The 21,232-nt window shown below is 38.8% G+C and overlaps 1 protein-coding gene across 4 annotated transcripts in view; it reads left to right on the forward strand.

Annotated features, from left to right (window-relative positions):
* TBL1XR1 (TBL1X receptor 1) overlaps positions 1 to 21,232 on the forward strand; it is a 109,544-nt gene that overhangs the window by 55,254 nt on the left and 33,058 nt on the right. For 2 of the 4 annotated variants that reach the window (XM_019007807.2, XM_015637775.1), the window contains one exon: positions 14,727 to 14,794. The exons of the other annotated variants lie outside the window; for them this stretch is intronic. The gene's annotated coding sequence lies outside the window, so the exon portion shown is untranslated. The remainder of the gene's footprint in view (positions 1 to 14,726; positions 14,795 to 21,232) is intronic. 4 annotated transcript variants of the gene reach the window in all.

The following is a 21,232-nucleotide window of genomic DNA, read 5'->3' on the forward strand; positions in this document are numbered from 1 at the left end:
ATAGTTCAGCAAATTCAGCAGCACATAAGCAAGTCCTGGACTCATTTTTTGTCTGATTTGGAAGACAATTTAATCCGTTATGTAAATCTTTAAATTTATGCTTTGAAAAAGGAGTGTTATGTGCGCAAATTCTAAATCATTCCGAAAAGAACTCGTGGCATCTATACATAGCAAACCTATGGGGAAAAAATAGTCATTTTTAGGGTTCCTGAGGTTCTGTTGTTACCCTAAGAGAGATGTGGGACGTTTTGCAAGTGCATGAGTGGAGAAACATCAGGGAAGGCAAGTCTTGAGCAGAGTGTTACTAGAAGTGCCAAGTTACAGCTGTGGTGGGTGACATCAACTTAAAAAGATGTTAACTATGCAGGACTCATAAGTTAAGAACCTCTGTGCTTGCTTTTGAAGAAAAAAAGCATTGCAGCTTAAGTGAAGTCAATTGTTCCACATATTTTTGTGACTTGTAACTAATCTGGTGAAAATTCTGCAGTGGTTTGCAGGCACGGTGCTCTGAGTAGGGAAAGGAACTTGTGGATCCCAGAAGGAGGTTTGGGTCACAGAGTAACACTTCTTTCTTTATTCTCTTGCCCTGGCAGCATGGCATTTGTGTATTTGCAGTGTTACATCCACAGGAATCTTCCATTGGAAAATTAATTCATGGCAGAGAAATTATTTGTTTAAAATAAATTCAGCCTTGCCTCATGCATCTCTCTGGCTACACCCATTAAAATTGCTAAAAGGTCAACTGAAAAATTGCCTAGAGGTCAGCTGGAAGGGCTTGTTTGGGAAGTGGGTGAATTCACAGCCCTCCCTTGGATGGTTTATGGGAGCTGAGTAGCACTTAGGACAATTGGGAAGATGATGCTGTGGCTCATTTCCACAAGCAGCTCACTGCACACTGTGTCAGGGTTGAGAAATGACAGTGCAGTCTTAGCGTGTGTGGTTTTGGGGGGGTGAAGAGCAGTTTTGTGGCTACCTCCACTTTAAATTCAGTGTGGTACACAGCGCCTCTGCCAGCTTATGTTGAAATCCTGTAAGAGTGCTATAATTAGGAAGCTTAGTTGAAGAATTGGGTGAAGGAAACACTTGCATTCCTTAAGTATAGAGGATTTGTCAAAAAAGCAAAGTGTTCCCTAACTTGCTATGAATTCCTAGGAGGATTTCATGACAGACATCTTGGGTTAAATAAAAAGGATTATGCTGGAAAGGGGGAGGGGGACAATTGTTTCTGTTGTAATGTGTGAATGCCATAAAATCCTCCAAAATGCAGCAATTTGAAGTAGGGGTTTTGCTGCTTTTTCCTTCTCTCATTTTATCTTAGTACAGGAGGATTGTAGGATCTGTAAAGCATGGACTTCACTGTAGGAAATGCATCTATTTATCACTTCGAACCAAATCTCAGCAAGCTGTATGGATTGTTTCAGTAACACATAGGAAAAAAATAATTTGTTTTGGGAACCTTAAATCTACTAAATATTTGCTGAGTGAAGAAAGAATCATAGCCAGGCAGAAGTGCCTGTGTAACGTTTTGCCTCACACCAGGATAATGGCTGCAAATTTCTAGAGCTTCAGCTGTTTAATAAGGCATTCCCTAACTCAGCCCAGCAGCCAGAGCCAAGAACAGAAAGAAGTGCCTTTTCTGAGATGCTTTTACCTTCCCTCTCTCAGCCTGTTCCTGCAAAACACCTCCCTGCTTGCTCAGCTCTGCTGTAGCTCAGTGCCTGTGTTTCTGCTGGGCTCACTGGGGCTGAGCCTGTAGGAGGCTGGTTGCTCTATGGTTAGAAAAGAATTCCATTCTCTCACTGCTGGCTCTATATTGTTTGTTTTTTTCCAGACACTATTAGACCTGTTACATAGCTCTTTATCTAGCCACTTTTTCTAAAATAAACCAAGGGCTAGCATTTAATCCTCATTGGGTACTACAAATATTTCATTCCACTGGCTAGAGAAGGTACTGAATTTAGATAAAGGTGGCAACAGTCAACATTGTATTTATCTCAACTCATTAACAACTGGCACTTCCAGGAATTTCTAGAAAAGCTGTGTTACATCTCAGCACTTCCATTATCATTGGAAACTCTTCAGTGTATTTTGTCTCCCACAGAAGAGGAATATTTTTTATTTTTTTTTTTAATGGGTGTGCTTGGAGGACAGACCTGGCAGCAGCAGTGACACTGACTCTCTGGAGGACCTTGGTCAGTAAGAGATAGTGTGAAGGAATATATGTGAAAACAAAACAACAAAAGCCCTGGACAAGAGACTTTGTTGTTGACCTTTGGTGGTGTTTATTGACCTTGTCTGGTGAGATTACGATCTCTTCAGCAAAGTCCAATGTGTTTATGCAACCTTAGCACAATGGGGGCCCCATCTTAAAGAGAGATCTTTTGGATGATATGGTTATTCAGATAAATGCTGGTAATAATAATGTTCATCAAGTCTGGTTTTAGTTGTTGTGAAGGTTCCTTGAGCAAAGAGGGATGTGCCTGAAGTAGAACAGCAACATTTTAAGTGAAATTAGTAAAGTCCCTGAGTTCCCTTGCATGTGTTGCTTTTTAATTGTGTGTTTTGTAGATGTTTATGTGCCACTCCATTTTATCCAAGTGTGTATAAAACTATATCAGAGATTTTACAAGGGTTTGTATCAGTGCATTTTGTGATTTATACTCAGTAGTAAAGATGATGACTGCCAGAAGTTTTTTTGTTTTATATAATCCTGGATTTGCAGTCTTGTAATTCGCTTGCTGTCTGTTTTAGAGTGCAGAACAGTGATAAAAACTTGGCACACAGACTTGTTTGACTTTCCCTTCTCTACAAGTCATGGAATCACAGCTAAGGGGGTGGCCACCCCTCCTCGGCACGGTACCTGCTCGTTTTCCTCCCAGGCACTGAATTCTGGTAGCCTTCTTTTGTTTTGTTTTGTTTTTTTTTTCCTCAGATTTCAGAATTACAAATGGAATTGAGGGACAGGGTAAATAGAGATGAATTTGGTTACATATGGCTGTGCTGTGGAAAATGCAGGTTTTTTGTGTCCAGAAAATGGGTCAGGTTTTAATTGCATTGTCAAGGGTAGTTAATGCTTAAACAGTTTCCTTCTCAATATAAAAGGGAACAAAAATGGATCTGCTATTAACTTTTCAAAGCATTTCTAAAATTAGAGTTTATACATATAAACCTGAAGTACAACAGGCCTAAGAAGCCCTACAAACCTTTAACTGCCTGCAAGTGCTCTCAGTTTTCTTCATGACAAAATGAGCTATTTTTGTTTTTCAATACTGTATCTTGTGGCATTATCTACAGTGAGCCTCTTCTCATCCGAGTGTTGCTATGCTGAACAGACAGACCAGTTCGCATGACCTGAGGCAGAAAATAACATTTTCAGTATATTTTGAGTAGCTTTTCTAGCAGATTAAGGAGCTGAAGTTCAAGTCCAAGATAGTTGACAGTGCTGCCTCATCCTTGTGCTTCTGACTGCCTTCCATGCCCCGTACCCATGTTTGCCCTCAGCGTTTTCCAGAGGTTGTGTTCGTGAATAACCCTGTCTGCTTTTCTTGCTGTGGCACACAGGGTCATTGGATTTTGCTCTTTTCTCAGCTGCAGTTCAGGTGAAGAGCACGATGGCAAAGGATTTATTGTTCCTGTGGTTATATAACGGGATAGTCAGTGACAATAATTTCAATTAATTAGGTTAAATTCAGCGGAAAGGCAGCTTCTGGGGCATCTTGGAGGGAAACTCTCCTTACCAGGAGATCCACCTTAGGCTGACCATGGAGTCTGTGGTTTGGTGGAAATTCATTCCCTCAGCAGTGTCACAGAACCCATGGGATATGTAATAGCAGTCAGAAAAGACACTGTTTACAAAAGGATGTTCATCTGTCAGCAAAAGCTGGTAAAGTGTCCATTGTTTGTCTGATTATTTATTTTTTTTTTCCCCTGTGATTTGAAGAAACTTTTGGTGTGGATTTTTTGGGTGATCTGTATGAGGCAGAACTTACTAGAAAACCACTTGTCTTCATCTCCATGACATATCCAAACCTCCAAATTCTACCCCTATTTCTATTAATGATTAAATGAAACCATAAAAAAAATAATGTTAAATGTCCTTCCCTCTGTAAAGCCAATTTTGCCTAGGGTAAGTCTAACTAACAAAAAAACCCCGAAAATTAAATAAATAAAATAATGTTTTCCTACTGCTGATAGTGTTTGCAAGTTTTAATATGGGTGTTGCAAGTAAAATGATTTGGAATAGGAGAAAAATCAGAAGATATGAACTAGGTCTTGACTTGGTGCTGGTTTTATATAAAGCAGGTGGTGTGAGGGTGGTTGTGGTGTCACAGCTACAGAGACCAAACTGCTTATTGATTGCTGGGCTCCAGTTTTTATTCATAACTGTAAGACACATGGATTCCTACAGCTGTTGCTTGAGTGAAATTCCCTGATAATAGAGACTTTTACTTAGCTGGTCAAGCCCATTCTAATCCTGAACATTTTAAAATGATCTCCTTAAGGTTTAAGTATTTTTAGTATATATAAAGAAAAAAAAACCTGTCAGGGGAAACCACATTCATGTCTTCTTTCTTACCTTCTTCCTGAGTACCTTGCAGCTTTTTTGCTTACTGTCTGGCAGTTATTAGAAAAAATAAAGTGTACAATGGATATAAAAATGGCCCACGTGATGAAAGTGGCTTTGGAATCCAGCTAACTTTCTATTTGTTTCTTGCAGATTTTGTTTCCTTTTGTTGATTGTTTTCTTCTAGTTTTTTAATAGTCAATTTAATAGTGTTAGAGTGAATTTTAGGATAAAAAGAAAATTTAGGAAATGGAAAACCATAGGCAATCCTGCTCCCAGACAGCAAATGATGATCTTAAAAACTCAGGATTCTCTTCACTCCCCTTGGATTTAAAGGTGAATTGGCAACGTGCAATATTAGTTACAGCTACAATTGATTTCTTTGTGCAAGTACTTTGGTATGCATAAATACATAAGAAATTAAACAGCTGGCACAGGCCTCCTGGTTTTGTGTAAATCTTAAGGCTAGGAGGATGAATTTTTTTATTTTTTTCAAGATTCAAAGAGCTAGCTGTAGAAGGAAGTTCTGTAAATGGCATTATTAGGAGTGTGCTCCTGCAAGCTGATGGGAAGTGATGTGATTTTATACCAAGAGAAAAGCTGAGCAGCAATCATTTCTGTGTTTCTCTTCAAGTCTGTCTCTCCAACATTCCTGAGTATTGCAAATTATTCTGCTGTACAACTGTAGAAATGGATTATTATCCACTGAAACATGAATACAGGTCGCCTCTTGTTGATGGGATGGTGTTCCCTATTCTTACATTTGTTTCAAAGCTGTTTCTATGTAATTCTGTCTCCATTTCTGTTTTCTCTCCATGGCAGACATATCTGAAACAATGAGTCCTGCTTTTCTCTCAGCAGAAGGCTTGAGGCAATTTAGTGTGTGTTGGCAGGGTTTCTCCTGCCAGCTTTCCCTCTTCACTGAGCATCCTCTGCAGGATGCTCTTTTTTCTGCTCTTCTGCAGATAGTGTCAGGCATCTGGAGAGATAAAGGGAGGAGAACTGTTTTCAGGGCAATTCACAAAACCTAAACCAGAAAAAAACTCAGTGAAATAGGTGATATTCTTTAAAAATGGAACTCTCCTCTTCCAAAGTCCCCAACGCAGTCAAATTTTGCCGGAGGGGTTTGGGATTTTTCCACTTGTTTGGTTACTCTTCCATTTAAATCCAGACTAAAGATGGAGTAGTACCTTGTACTGCATCTCAAGGTGCCCTGCTTGTGATACCAGCAATCAAAGCTAGTCTTTCTCTGGAAAATCATAAAATCAGATCCAGGAATTTCTTATTACCATCTCCTGGACACTCACTCCTCCTAGCATCACTGTGTCCAGTTTCCCACCCAGCTTCATTCCAGGATATTATTTAACTCTATTTTTTTTTTTTTATTTTTTTATTTTTTATTTTTTTTTTTATTTTGCCAAGACTTCTAGATGGAAGAATGTTTGCCCCAGCTTATGTGATGTGATAAGGACTATTAAAATCCAACATGGCTTTTGTATGTGTAGTTGCCTGTAATGAAAGTTAGGTATTAATTTGGGAATGCACACAATAGGAGTATTGTAATTGAGCAGTGGCTGACATGTCACTCAAAACTCAAAGTAGGTTGTACTATAAATATAGTCTCTTGTTTTGCAATTGACATTTTGCTAGTGGGTGGCTAATTTGAAAGGAAATAGACCAGTGATCTAATATTAATAACTAATTAATAGTCATGTGGCTATTTTAAGTCTATTTTTCTGCTTATTTATAGGCATATATTATTCATCTTTGCTGTGTATCCTTCTTTGCGTATGTGTTTAATTCTGAAACTTTTGCTTCAGTAGCATTCAGGCTTTGCAATCAAAAGCTTGATAGCAAAGTTGGTATGTTCTTCAAACCCACCTTTTGAGGATAACAGTTTCAAAGTAATAGCACTTCAACCGAGGGAAGTCTCCCTCTTGAAGCAAGGCTTAAGAGGAAAGCCAGTGATGAATTGTCTACATCTCACCTGCATTTGTGAGTCCTAAATCAGCATCACTCCTGTATGTTTTCCTGTGTTTAAAGTAAAATACACAGCAGCTTTTAGGCTTCCATTAAAAGTGTGTAGCTCACAGACAGAACTGCAGAGGAATAAAACAAGAAGGAGCATCTCACAGGCAGCTTGGCCCTTTGGGATGAGAATAAAACATGCATTCAAGTGCTCATTGCTTCTCACAGCATGTGTGTTACTGTACCAAAGAGATGTGATGTTTTTGTTTGCTCTGATGGGACAAACTTCAGCACAGGGTTTTGTCTCTTCTACCTATTCCCCATCTCCTGCCTTCTCTCTCACACTCATGTTCATCTGTAAATTAATAAGCAGGTGTGACACTTGTCTTTTTAATGAATTCTTAACTGAATTGATAATAGGGCAGGAAGACTATGTGAGAGATTCATTGTACTTCATGTATGCCTGATATTTTTAGATCTATTTTGTCAAATATCCAAACATTTTTAAATGTATTCCACCAAACTCCATAGAGCAGTGCTGTGATATCTGGGCCCTGACTGTTAGCTGTGGAATTTGTGTGCATCATCTTTACATCTCATCTCTCCTGTGTGAATAACTTTGCTATGAGTGCTCAACTGACAGGGAACACAAATTGTTTCCCTGTTATCTCTAGAGTTTGCATTACTCATTTATCTACTGTCCTAGGAGGTTTACTCTGTGTCCTAGAAAGTGTTTCCTGTCATTGCATTAAAACCCTGCTGCAGTTACCTGTGGAACTCACCTGCTAGTGGAAGCATCCACATTCCCTTCAACCACACCCTGCATCTTCTTCATTAAGGTCTTCATTAAGGTACTTAAGGTCTTCTCAGCATTTGTTGCAGGTGTGAGGAAATGCCCACACTAACAGCAAATGTGTAACAACAAACAGATACAGCGCTCTGACTTTAAATACCCTGCCGTGCTGAAGGTGGGTAGGGATTGCAGCTGTTTGCTTGTTGCAGGGCATGGCATTGATGATAGAGGAGACATTGTGGGGGGTTTTCAGCTTCCATGCCTTTCCAAAGGTGCAGAGCTCTTCTGTGTTTGGTCTCCCCAAAGCTGTCTCTGTGTTCCAGCATTGTTCACAGCGTCATCACTGTGAAACAAACAGCTGTGCACAGACAGATCCCTTGGAGCAAGCTTCATCCTTCCATTTTCTTGCAGGTATCCAGAGATTGCAATTTCAAAGTGCTTTAGTTTGTTTGTTTGGGGTTTTTTTTGGGGGGTGGTATTGGTATTTCTTTTTCCTGGTACTTATGTACTTTGCTGTACAGAGGGCAGCTCTGGGCAGAGAAGCAGCCCCAGAAATCCCAAGTCCCAGGTGTGGGGATCTTACCTGGGGAGGCTGGCGTTTCAGGCATGCCTTGGGATCCAGGCCATTTCAAGAAGTGCTTGAGGTTGTTGTCCACTGATGAAATGCAGCTGGCAGTGTTTGTGCAGCTCGAAGGACAGAGCTGACATCAGTAATGCACTGGTGTGCACTGGTGCTGAGGGCCGTGCATGGGAGTGAACGAGGCACACATTTAAATTCTGCGGGACACGAGAAGTTTGATTTCTCTGATTTCTCTAATTTCAGAGTCAGTTTGAGGCATGTTGGAAGTGAATGCCAGTGGGTTGTTTCCAAGATTTTTGTCCCTGTATATTTTTCTGGCTCTTTCTGTATGACAGTACATGTTTTTATTTTCAGTTGCCTGTGACTCAGGAAATCTTTTCTCTATGTATATGCTTACTGCAGGCAGTATTTAATATAGTCCTGTTGATTCTAATGTAATCATGAGAACCCATCACAAGGTGCAGTCTTAGTTGGCCAAGATTTATAGACATTTCATTATTCTCTAGCAATTAAAAAAACTCTTAATACTTAAAAAAAAAATTGAAAAAATTCTCTTGTATCTCAAGTGTTGACATGGTGTTAGGTTGTATGTGGGACTTGATGATTTCAGAGGTCTTTTTCAATATAAATGATTCTGTGGCAACTTTGGTGTTTTCTCCTCTATAAAAAGCATATCTGCACGTGGGCAATCCTGCTTGCCCTTGTAATATTTACTTGCTAACCTTTTGTATCAAAAATTGTAAACCATGTTTGTCAAATAATACAGCAGGTCACAACACTTAAAAATGACCTGTTGGTCCTGGTAGTGCACCAGAAGTGTCTGTCAGACACTGGGAATATGAAGTAATGGTTCCTGTGCAAAGTTCTTGTGTCTTGAGCTGCTTTTGATCTACCAATAAATTCAAGGAACTTCACATCTGCTCTGTGAAGGGCTGTGAGCAGGAGCAATAGGCAGTTCATGTGTTGGAAATAAAGGCGATGAGTGATTCTCACACATACATGAGTTCTGAAGTATGGACTTTTTTAATGGCTGGAATACTGGTTTGGTTTGGGTGTATAGACTTGGAATACAGTCTTCCATCTGAATGGATTTTGGACTGGTTTTGGTTTAGTTTGTCTTGTGTTCTGTAAGCATCTCAGTCATGCTGCTTTGGTGTTTATAGCTTTTGATGTTGTGTTTTCCTACATGAGCACACAATTTTCTGAGTTCCACCACAAATAAATGTCCTTTTGCAAACTCCCTCCCCCCCCACCCCCATATTATTAAAGGCCCATTGAGTCTGAAAATTAAGTAATGTAGCTGCCCACAAACATGCATATTTTTCAGTGTAATTGGAAGATGTTTTGGATTACTGTCTTTAGGCCTGTGGAGCCAAGAACCCAATTATAGGCATGGTTAGAACGCGATCGTGTGCGTTAGTCGGATTATAACAAGATTCCAATAATGTAAAATTGCTGCATGACAAATGAGTTTGTATAGTTTTGACAGTTGTTGCCTTTAATAAACTAAATTATTAAGCAATATACAGCTGCAGCACTTGCAAAATTGAAGAAAAATAGACTCTTCTTTCCCTGTCAAGATCTTCTCCACCGAGAGAACAGGACTGCGGGCATGTGTAGGTCTGGTTTGAGTTGTTCAGTTGACTTTGTGAATCCATCTGTCCCAAGATGATTTTCTCTGTGAGTAGAGAGACAGGTTATTAGAGCTACATTTGCCTTTGTCAGGCACCTTCTTTTTACTTTTAGTGCTGACAGACATGGTCACAATCTTTTGGGCTGATGCTTTTTAAGCTAAGATTTGTGGGGGTTAATTGTAATTTATGGAGAAATGGTGGCTAGATTAATGCAGCTAGTTTATTTTCACTACAAACCTGAGCCAAGAATTTACCTCAAGTCTCCTGGCAGAGTGCAAGAGTCATGGATGTGGTAACTCCATGTACCAATTGAATTGGATCTCTGAAATCCAAGAACCTGTTGTTCCCTGGAGTAAGGTGTTACTACAACACTGTAAAACAAAGCCAAATCTACTACATTCCAGCAATCAGGCTACTCAATCAGTAGCTTTTTTACACTTTTCTGTCCCGACCTGTGTTCCAGCTACAGGTTTGAGAACCAATGTGGCTGCCAAGTGACATTTGTATCTATGCTGGCAAGTCTCTATTTTAGTGATAGGGACTTTAATTAGATATGACATAATTATGATACAACCTGCTTTTGGTCCTGTTCAGGACCAAGTCCCACTATTTTTACATGCATTTCCAAGCAAATTAAAGCCCAGTTTGAGACAGGTACTCCATCCAAGCTACCTGATACCTGTTCAAAAGGAGCTGGGACTCCAGCAGCACACGGTCACTGCCCTGCAGTTTGGAGCTTTCCTTTTCACAGTCCAAGAGCAGCAAGGGCAGCCCTTATTTCTGAGTGTCCTTGGCTGCTGTCGCTTGTGGCGTTTCAGCTCTTGCACTTTTCTCTCGGGAGAACATGATGGTACTGACTTAATGGGGGTAAATGGAAAGATGAAGGCTGCTCGTTTTCTGTGCGTGGTGAGGGTGAATCTCTGGTCATGAATTCAGAGGCAGGCACGAAGTACGGATCAGCCTTCTGCTCTGAGTGCTGACAGTGATATGGGTTGATGGGGTAAAATAAAGCTGCTAGAGATTGTGTGGAGTGGCAAGGGAGAAAAGGAAAAAAAAAGGGAAAAATGTATTTATTTACATTTACATTTACAATGGTAAAATGGAGGATTTTCAGGAATGAGAATGATAACTGGCTTTATAGTGCTTTTGAGTGGCTTACATTCTGAAGGGTGTTTTTGTTTTGGAAAAAGAGCTGCAAGCTCCAGACATCATTTTTAATGAGTATGCAAAATAGTGGCTGTAGTATTTGCAACACCAGTCATGAAGCAGTACTATTGGAGGCAGTCTTTAGAAATTAAATACTTCTGCCTTCCGGTTTTGTAAATATGATTTTGTGTTTGGTTTTTTCAATAAGCATATCCTTATAGAATGAAAATGCTTTAAACCAAGTTGTGTGCATTACAGGCAGGCCAAAGAATTGGAATATCTGTCAAATAGAAAAAAAATGAGTATTTTTCAGCATCTTGTTTCCAAAACAGTTGTACATACTTCTTGCTTCCTTCACATGCCCTTGGCAGTCAGTCAGCTATAAGACTTTTTGAGCACCATCGATGTGCTCTGAAAATACCCTCTGCACTTGGTAAATCGTTAAGAAGATGAATTATGGAAATGACAGTGGATAAGGAAGAGAAGCAAAGATGCACATTCACTTGGGACATTGCCTTGAGGCTGGTGTCATTTGTTGGTTGGATGGTCTTTGAAATAGAGGCATTAGAGGGAATAAGTTGTAGCGAACAGATCAAATACCTCATTTATAGTCATGCTCATCGCACAGAAAGAAAACAACATCAAATATTATTAACAGGTGGTCTAGTGGGAAGAAAGAAGTAAACAATACTTCCTAAAAGTAGATAATTCCTCTCTCCCTGATGGGTCACATTAAATTTATAAAATGCCTATCAGTTTTTTTATGACCACATAATTTACTTTTTTTTCTTGTTTTCCCTAACTACATATGATTTAAAATCAAAACAAGCAAAAACCTAGTCAGTCATTAAAAAAAAAAAGGTACTTGTTTGTTGAAAAAATATTTTGATTAATTTTTACTTTTTTTTTAATTTAAAAGTTGAGACTTAAGTCCCAATCTAACAGCAGTAAGGATTTCATTTAAAAGAAATGGAAGAGAAGAAAAATCAAAAAATGTTGTGGAAAAAAGCCCCACCAATGGAATGGGTAAATGGACCCTGTGCTCATCAAGGAGCAGGATTTAGTGGCAGATTAATCCCACATGGCCTTCTTGGGTGCCCATCCTCCACCTTCACTGATACTGATCAGCTTCTTCAAGAAAGTGACATTTTCACAGAATCTTTTTAAATTTACCATTTCTGTTGCTCTCCAGTGCCAAAACAAGTGCAATGTGTTTACATGTGGCATCATCACATGTGTTGGTGGTAGTGAGATGAAATTCCTGCTCTCTAATTAATTTTGCAGTGGGGAAGTATATGTCTATTTTTGCAGATGGTTTTTAAATGCATAGATATTTTAAGCTGCAGAGGGAAAGATTTCATGCTCACGATGCACAAATTCTTATGGAGTGTGAGCATTTTAGTAACAGACACAGTTGTTAAGCTTGCCTGTTAGCATCACGTAAAATGTTGGGTTCTCAAAACCCTGCACATTTTTGCAGTGTTTTCTGTTCTAGTCTTCTCCCTAAGGCTGGAAAAATTCTTTACTCCTTCCTCTCTCACTCAACTTTTTTTTTTTTTCTGTAATGATGCTGTAGGTTTACTTTGATTCTCTTCAGATTTCTGAAATACACACAGATAAGCATCTTGTAAGAAAGAAAAATAAATGACTAAGTTAGTAACTATGAAACAATCCACAGCTGAAGAGTAGATATAGTAAGGGAAATTATGCCCTGTGATTAGAGGTGAGCACCTTGAGATACACTTCATTTCATCATTTCACTTGGTAGAAATATAATTAAATGTGAAGTTTTTATCCTACATCCTTCACTGTATGTGAAGGTTTTATTCCACAAATTCTATTGATATCACTAACATACATTTTAAAAACCACAAAAATACAGTCTTTAAGTAATGTGTCTGCAGCTCATGCAATGATTTTTGTTCTTATTTATTAATTTGGAACAGGCTAAAAATATAATTTAGAGGATTCTCTCATGGTTGTGTTATGAGCTGCAAGTGTCTGCAGAAGTAGCTGACTATCAGGATCCCTGTGAAAAAATGACTTTTGTTGCTTAGTCATTCCTAAAAGCCCTGTTAAGTTAGGCCATGCATTTAATTCTTGCTGTTCCCTCTGCCCTCTCCAGCTGGGGTTGAGGGAACTGAACAGGTTTCTGCTGTTGTAGAGAGGTAAATGCAGTGGGGAATTTCTGACGTTCAGGGTGTTTTGTATTATTCTGTGTGTGCTTTGTGGGGAACTGTGGAGAGGAAAGGAATTCCTCTTAGAGCAGCTTCTGTTGAGGGTGTGGTGGTTCTCTACTCTCCCGTAGGGCCTCCAGGTTCTTTCTCTTGTTTGGCATCATTTTGGGGGTAATTTCAGTTATTTACTTGAGCAGAGTTTGTTTCAAATGAATGAAAAATCCTTCATGTAAACATAAAGTGTACAAGGTTCAAAGCATAAAATTGAAACTTACTGCTCTTGCTCTGTCTTGTTTGTTCAACCAGCAGGATCAACATCCCCTTTTAATGACCTTTTGCACTTGGAGTTAAAATTTTATAAGCTTTTTAAACTTTGCTTCTGATTATTTTTTTTCCAAATTAAATTTTAGCAATGCAGTTGGCATATACAGTTAGGTTTGTAGAAATGATCAAAGCAGTACATAATAGCCTAGCAGAGAATTAAAATAACATTAATGGAGGGTCAGAACCTTTTCACTTAGCTCTTGTGAACTACTGTCAGTGTTACAGGGAGGACCAGGACACTTTTCCAGTCCAGTGTGGTGGTATCTTGGTTTTGGAGATTAATTGTCCATTTGGTTGTTGGAGGTTTTTCAGGAGGGAAAGGGGAGAAGTTTACTTGATTCTCTTGGGAATTTAAACATGGAAAATTATTCCTGACCAAAATACCTTGTGGTTCCCCAATCAAAAGAGAAAAGAACATTTTCAAGTCTTATTGAGCTTAGCAACAGACTAAATAGCAGAGGGTTTCTTAGAGGTCAGTGGCTGCTTTTAAGACAATGGAAAATAGGAAATGCTAAGTCCTGTTTAAGGCATGTGTTGCCTTCCTCAGTTTTAATCCTAGTATTAAGGAGGTGCTTGGGAACTTTTAGTGTTGTTTGTAATGTATTTTTTGAGCCTTTGTAGCTGGAGTTTAGTACTTAAGAAACCTGTTTGTTCTTCTCCAGGTCCTCTTCCAGAGGGCAGAGTTAGCTGTTTTACTGTTGAGTGCATCCTGCTTCAAACAGCATTTATTTGACATGTGGATTCTTTTCTTGTAGTGCCTAGACAGTGTTCCTGTGCTTCTGCCTTCAAATCTTCTCCTTAATCCCTTAGTTTACATAAGATCACTTTCTAATGATTTAATCTGTAATGAATATTGGTGGTAGGAATCACCATGTTACACAAATACAGGATCAGTAATTATTCTGATTGCAGGTGTGTAATGTGTTCCTAGGGACTGTTTTATTTTTAACAGTCACCCGTAGAAATTAACTTCTTGAGGGTATTTTAAGGATTGTTCATATAATTCGCTCTTTGTAATTTGTTGGTGTGAAATTCAGCTCCTGAATAGTCACTTTTGAAAACACTCAATGGTTTGATCATGGCCTTGTGTTTCCTACTTTTTATCTTCCTATTGAATCATTTTAGTATGTATTGGTTAACACTGCAATATCTATTGCTTCAATACTTATCCCTTTGTAAACTTTTTCTGGAGTCTCATAAAGTTCCCCTTTGTCAATGTGGACAGAAAAAAAAGAACAGAAATTACTTTGAAGCCAGTGAGATTGTGGTGGGGATTTATTTTCAACTAAAAGAGTCAGAAGACGATAGAATTGAAACTGGAACTGTAATTTGTTTTTTAAATAAATTCCATGTAAATAATCAAGGTCTCTAATTTTTGTTTGTTTAACTTCTTAACTAAGCATATATTGTTATCAGTAGGAAACTGAATGTTGTTTTAATTCTTTCAGTAAAAAGACTGGTAGAAAAATAGCTTTTATCCTTTTTTCATCCTTTAAAATAAATATTGATAGAAACTATCATAATATGGTTTGTGTTACAGGTGGTGTAATACCAAGGGCTGTACTGCTGCCACATCACAATTTTGTGGGGTTTCAGAGAGTAGTTCTGGTAAGGACACTCAATGATTTATCTATTTATTTGTCATAAAAGTGGACTGTAGTTTGGTACAATTTAGTATTACGTGCATTTACAGTATTTGTTAGGTATCAGTTTCTGCAGTTCACTGAATCCTTACATTAAGTGTTCTTTTATTCAGTGGTCTTTAACAGCTCCTTTTGGAGCTGTTAGTGTCTCATGTGTAAATCAGTATTCATTTTGTTGAGAGTTATGATATAGCACATCAATTCACAGTATGGAAATATTAATAAATAGACCTTTTGTCAAAACAGATTGTAAAAACTGTATTGTCTTCTTGAAGTGTGGAGTCACAATTGCTTCGGTGCTTATCAGTTCTTTAAAAAGGGTTTAAAATTACAGTATTTTGATTTTACTATGTTTTTTTCAAGTGCTAAAATCTTGTCTTCCTAAAGGAAAATACAAGTGTGTGGTTCAGAGGGCAAATATCCAGACTGTGTGCTGTTATTAGTGTCTTCTTAAATGTGATGTACAGTCATGATTTTGCAGTTGTTTTCTTCAAATGTACAGAACTACAATCCCTGTATAGTTTCTTTTGATTTTGGAAACTTTCCTTAAATATCTTTTCTTGTTTCTTCTCCATGGCTGGAGTTACAAGGGAGATGAGATTGCTTGTTCTTATTCTTAGGGAAAATTCACTGTGCACCAGGCTCCCAGCAGCCACGCTCAAGTATTGTGCAAGAACACAACTGAGCATTTGTTCTTTCAGCAGGAGATAAGTGAGACCACATTTGTATCTGTAGACTTTTTAATATATACCATAATTTAACAAATGTCTTGTGGGTGTAGCAGATGTCTTTTCTTTCCCCAGCACCTCCCTACTTTTTTCTGTTGTTGTTGTTGTTTTTTTTAATTCACAATTCCTTTACGTTTTTGGCAGGCTCTCTTTGTGTGCTGTCTTAGGTCATTAAAGGGCACTCAAAGACAGAGGGAATTTGTTTTAACAAACCTTACCTTGTGAGTAGACCCCACAAGGTAAAGAAGGATATTGCTGATGTTCTTTGTGGCCTTGCAGAGTAGTGTAGTACTGGCTGTGCTCCAACACATCACTTAAGCAGTTGAAGGCATTGGGGCTAGAATATGTTTAAATATTCTTCTGGATTGATCTGTATCCATGTGTACTTCCTAAAAACAAGGTGGGATCCACAAGAACTTCTCAATGGGATTTTCTGGTCAAGCAAAGAAACAAATAAGGTCTTTATGTGTTGGAGATATTGAGTAGAGAGAGGGGTGTCCTTGCTTGAGAAGTCTCTGGACTGATAAATGAAGGAAGCAAAAGATGTTGGAAATTGTGAGTGATTAAAGACTGTTTTCCCTTCTGCCATTGCATTAGGTTGGTTTATCTAAAATAATTGGGCATGGTACTACTCAGTGTGTGTGATTTGCAGTCCTTTAAGTACATAAAGCCTCCAGCATTCACGACTCATGCATGTAGGCTTACTTTAGAGTTTCTAAGTCTTGGAGTGGCAGAAAATGGGCTTTCAGATTTACAGGAGAGAAATAGCTTTGGGAAGGTTTGAGTAGCATCACTCAAGAAATGTTAAATGGCAATTCTGTAAAGTAAAAACATCATAGCTTTATAAATATTGTAAGAAAAGAAAGATGATGGGAGCTCTTTGGAGTCTGAGAAATACTGAAAATTTTTCAAAATGTTGTGAGCAATTTGTGCAGTACTTATTAAAGTATAATGTAATCTGGAGAAGTCATGGACTTCTTTCTCTCTATCATCTCTTTATTTTCAAATAATGCTTCCATTACTGGAAATGGGTGAGCAGAATTTTATGTGCATAGAATCTGTTTGAGGCGAGATAAAGATAACTAAAGATGGGGAGTTTCTTTCTGTGAAAAGCCATCCTGTCTAATTTGTTTGACTCTGATCTAGCAGAAGTAGTTACTGTGGTTAATTCTGCAAAAAGCAGAGTAGAGGTCACTTGTGGGACAAGCTGCAGACCATTCAGTGCAGCTGCCTGTGTAATAGTGGCCTGCAGTTACAAGACAGGGTGCATTTCCATCTCTGCTAATGTTTTTAGCTTGACTCAGCAAAACTGGTTTTTCTACACAAAGCTATGGTTGTGCTTCCAACTGCATCAGTGGAGGAGCATTTTAATTCAAAATAGCACCTTTGCAGGAGGGGGGTCCTTATCGGACAGATGAGGTATTGTCAGGTTTTGAATAGTTTGCTTCAAAGGGGATTAATTAAAAAATTAGTGAGAACAGATGTCTGATGTTGGCCTGAGCAGTCAGAAAGAAGAGGAAATGTCCTGGGTTTGAACTTGTTATCTTAATTGGATCCCTTGTGACTTTCAGCCCATTTGATAAGAGTTTCTTCAGTAGACTCCCCTGCTTCTACTGCACAAAGCCAACAGCTTTCAATTTTAAGGGTTTTATGTGTGGGTATAGGCACTTGGGCAAGTTTTTGCATACAGCTTGGGAGGATGATTCCTTCACAAAACAAAAACTTTATATACCACAGGCTGCTTTGGTATAGCTTTTTTACATCCCATGTGCTATACAGAAAAGCAAAATAGTGTTCATTTAAACTACTTTAAAATGTATTTTTTGAATGTCATTATATATCTTCCTACAGGTGTGTTCCTTTTACCAGTTAGACCTTCTGTAGAGTGCCAAATTAGCAAAGGGAACATTTGGTATGCTGCTTTAATCTTCTAAGATCAACAATGCAATTACTTCTAGAGATGCAGGTGACTTTGCAATGTGTAGGAGCCGTCTGGGGCTGTGTTATGGCAGGCACAATCATCCAATCTCTGGGAATTTTTCCTTTACAGTAGTATAAATATGCCTTTAGACTTAAGCACTGCTGAAGTATCAGAACTTGGCATTTATTCAAAGTTGTCCTTAGTGTGGGATAATTTGAGTTAGGCAAAATATTCCAGTTTCTACAGGCAAGGAAAGAGGCTTGTTTTTATTTTTCAGGGCTTTCTGTAAAAGAAGAATCTTCTCTTGATGATTCAGTTATTGGAACAGTTCCCAGTAAAAAAAAAAAATAAAAAAAAATAAAATTCCAGGGTATGGAAAATCTGGTCAAGGAAGCTGATGACACTGACAGTGTCGTGTGCCTTTTCCATGTATTATAGGAATATCACCTCAGCATATATGCTATTCTTCTGTCAAAAGACCCTTGGTACAGCTTCATTTTGAGAATAAAAAAAAAAAGCAGATACTGAAGGCAGAAGGGGGATTAGCTTAATGTCTAGACAACTTTTGGAGACATGAGTGAGTTTTTCATCAAATATATATATGCTTGGAAGGGAAAAATCAATACAACTTCTTATTGAACTTTGGGTATAGCTAATATAGATGGAGATGTCTCTGCCAAAATACACAGCACTAATACCTGGACAGTACAGGTTTTGCTTATGAAAACCTCCACGGTCAGATTTGAGGTATGGTACAGAGTAGAACATAGAGATGCAGAGATGGAACGTCTGCATTGAGGGTGGCTCCTCTAGCAGAAACTGAAAAGGGTATAAATTAAGGGAAGAGGCACTTGCATGTTTGGAAAAACAATCTGTCCCTCGTTGCAGAGTTCCTGGGGGTGAGGTGTTTTTGTCAGAGCTGCTGTGTGCCCACCAGGGTCTCGTGTTGTGCAGTCCAGTCTCACAGTGGGACTGGACCGAGGGTCACTGCGCCGCCCCTCTCATCCCTTGGTTGTCACCACGCTGCCCCAAGCCCCGTGCAGGAGGCAGTGACAGCCCTGAAGGGACCATGATGACAGAATAGTGGCCCAGGAATGCTCAATCTTTCATTTTGTGAAAGTAAAGCAGCGCTCTGCCCTAATGACCAACCTCTACCCCACCTCTGGGCCACCTTTTCCAGAGCTGTCTCAGGAGCACACTCCTCCTTCCCGCCTGCCTTGACAGCTCTGATGTGCTGGGCTTGCTGTTGCTTTATTCCTCCATTACTTCGTGATAGATCACGCCAGTACTGCAGATTGGCATACAGAGCAGTGAAAGAAGAAATGGGAATTTTTACATTGGTCTGACATTCCTGATATTTTCGGTTGCAAGTGGAAAATAGGATGAGTACAGTGATGATGCTGTGTCACTGCCTAGGACAGTGAATCAGTGCTGTCTGCAGCTGCAGTCACTCGTGTTCCTGAGTGCCCAGTGTCTGGAGCAGGGCTGAGATCATGGCTATTAAACCCCTTCTGTAACATTCAGTTGAAGTTTGACAAATAAAAAGAGCTTTGCCTCTTTGAATACCATAAATAATGTTTGTCAGACAGTGTTTGTTTCTCAGTGTCTTTCATGGCTTTTGATTGATGGGTCTTAGTAGGAAGTTGCCACAAAAGGCAAGAACTTCACATCCTGTTCGTCATTAGAAATAATTCTGGTATGGCATCTAAGTGATCTAGGTGCTTCTGGAAATTTTAGCTGCCTAACTTCAAAGTTCACCTGAAATCAAATCTTGAGGTGCCAAAGTGAATATAGTTGGCTTCGGATCCACTTCATAGGCCCTTTTTCTGAAATAAATTTTAAGTGTTAAATTCATTTTAATTGGTACATCTTTTTTAAAATTAGAAATATCTGATTTTTTCTTCCCCCCCCCCCCATTAATTAGTCTTTAATTATTAAAAACCTAGATGAAGATGGTTTTGTATTGCCCTTTTACACCTGATGTTGTTCACACTGGTAACTGAATTCTGTCACTTGTGCTCAGACACTGCAGTTTGATTGTTCCTGTACAAAAACATGCTGTAGTTTTGAGATGGCTTCTTAAAGACTCACAGCTGTGGTTTGCACTTTTTAATACTGGTGGTGCTTTTGGCTTTAATTAAGAGTAAGATGATGTTGTAGGTGGCATTGGTGGAGTGGTATGAGGAAAGGAGGCTTTTTTGGCAGATTAGCAACCAGTAGGGCAGGGATAGTGCAGGAGTGTGGGAGTCCACATAGCTCTTGGAGATTCACACGTATTCTGGTTTTGCATTCATGTGACCAGTTGCAGAAACACATTATCTATGACTTTTGGTTTTGCAAAAAGTGTTTGTGGTGGTGGGGGATGTGTTTTGCTTTTTTAAAGATCCTGCACTCATAATTGGTTATTTACCTGCAGATTCCCACAGGCTGGCTTCAGGCTGCTTTAGTGAACAGAGGTGGATGTGAAAATGCTTGGGCAAAGCAAAGAGTTGAGTTTTTAATCTGAGGGTAAACTTTGTTAAGCTTTCTTTAGAACTCCATTCATGCATAATGCTGCAGTCAGTTGTGAGTTACACGTCTTTAAATCTCTTGAGGTGAACACATTGGGGCTAGAAGAACTTGTCAGTTTACATTTAATTTATTCCAGGCTTTAGGATGTGTTTCATGGCTGTGGAAAAGTTTGAATACTAAATATGATGAATGTTAGCCTATATTTTCAATACCAAATTTGCTGGCCAACTGCATTAGATTTTTAGCATGTTTAATATCTGGGTAAATGGAGAGAAGCTTGTTTAAAGTGCAATGTATTTCTGCTATTAATATTCACAAGTGCCAGTCTACCTGTTTGCCATTAATCCACAAGTCATGAGTAATACTGGCCTTGTCCTAAGAAGTCAGAGGTATTCAAGGCTTTTTTGTTAAATAATCCACAACAAACCCCTGCATTGCTAGTATGACTGACTGATTCATTGTTTTCCCTGTCCAAAGGGCACTCTCTTCTTCATTCCAAATTTAAAAATAAATAAGAAATCTTGCCTTCTCTTTGGTAAGTAGCAGGTTCCAGTGTAGTGCTCTTGAGCTGATTCTGTGATTAATGGCCACTAAAGCTGGAAATTAGCTTTCCTTGTTAACAGCTCATATTTTCTTGACTTGAAATTTCAATAAATTGTAACTAAATGATCTTCTCTATGTCCTGTGGGGCTGTTAGGTTGGATTTTTTTTTCTCCTTTTTTCACCCCATTATGGTATTCCCTCACAGGGGTTTTATGTTTCATCCTTAATTTTTCAGAAACCTGGGACTCAGAGCTGCTACTGTTCAACAAGACATCTGCCTCAGGAAAAGAACTGGCAGCTTTTATGCACTCACAAAGGAATTTCAGAAAAATTATTTGTTATTCCCAAACTAGATGCTGCCAGAGTACATAATTCCAAAACTTCTTTTCTCATGGGAAAGGCTTAAAAGACTAGGCTTAACAATGGGGAAATAAGCTGGGTTTATTTGTGTTTAGAATGGATCAAAGCCTCTTCAAGACCTGTTATGTGCACTGAGCACCTCATTTCTGCCTCTCTCTTTTTCATATATTTATATCTTCAACTCTGCTGAAGCTGTAATGTGCCTGATAATCCCTGATCTTTTCTAAAACAATGTAGGGGGTCAGGAAAGATGCTCACACACACACACAGAGCATCCTTCCACCCCAGGAAATGCTTCTTTTGCTCCATTTATGAGGTCAGTATTATTTATGGAGTACTT

The sequence above is a fragment of the Parus major genome, chromosome 9 (genome assembly GCF_001522545.3).
Source record: "Parus major isolate Abel chromosome 9, Parus_major1.1, whole genome shotgun sequence".
Taxonomy (NCBI): domain Eukaryota; kingdom Metazoa; phylum Chordata; class Aves; order Passeriformes; family Paridae; genus Parus; species Parus major.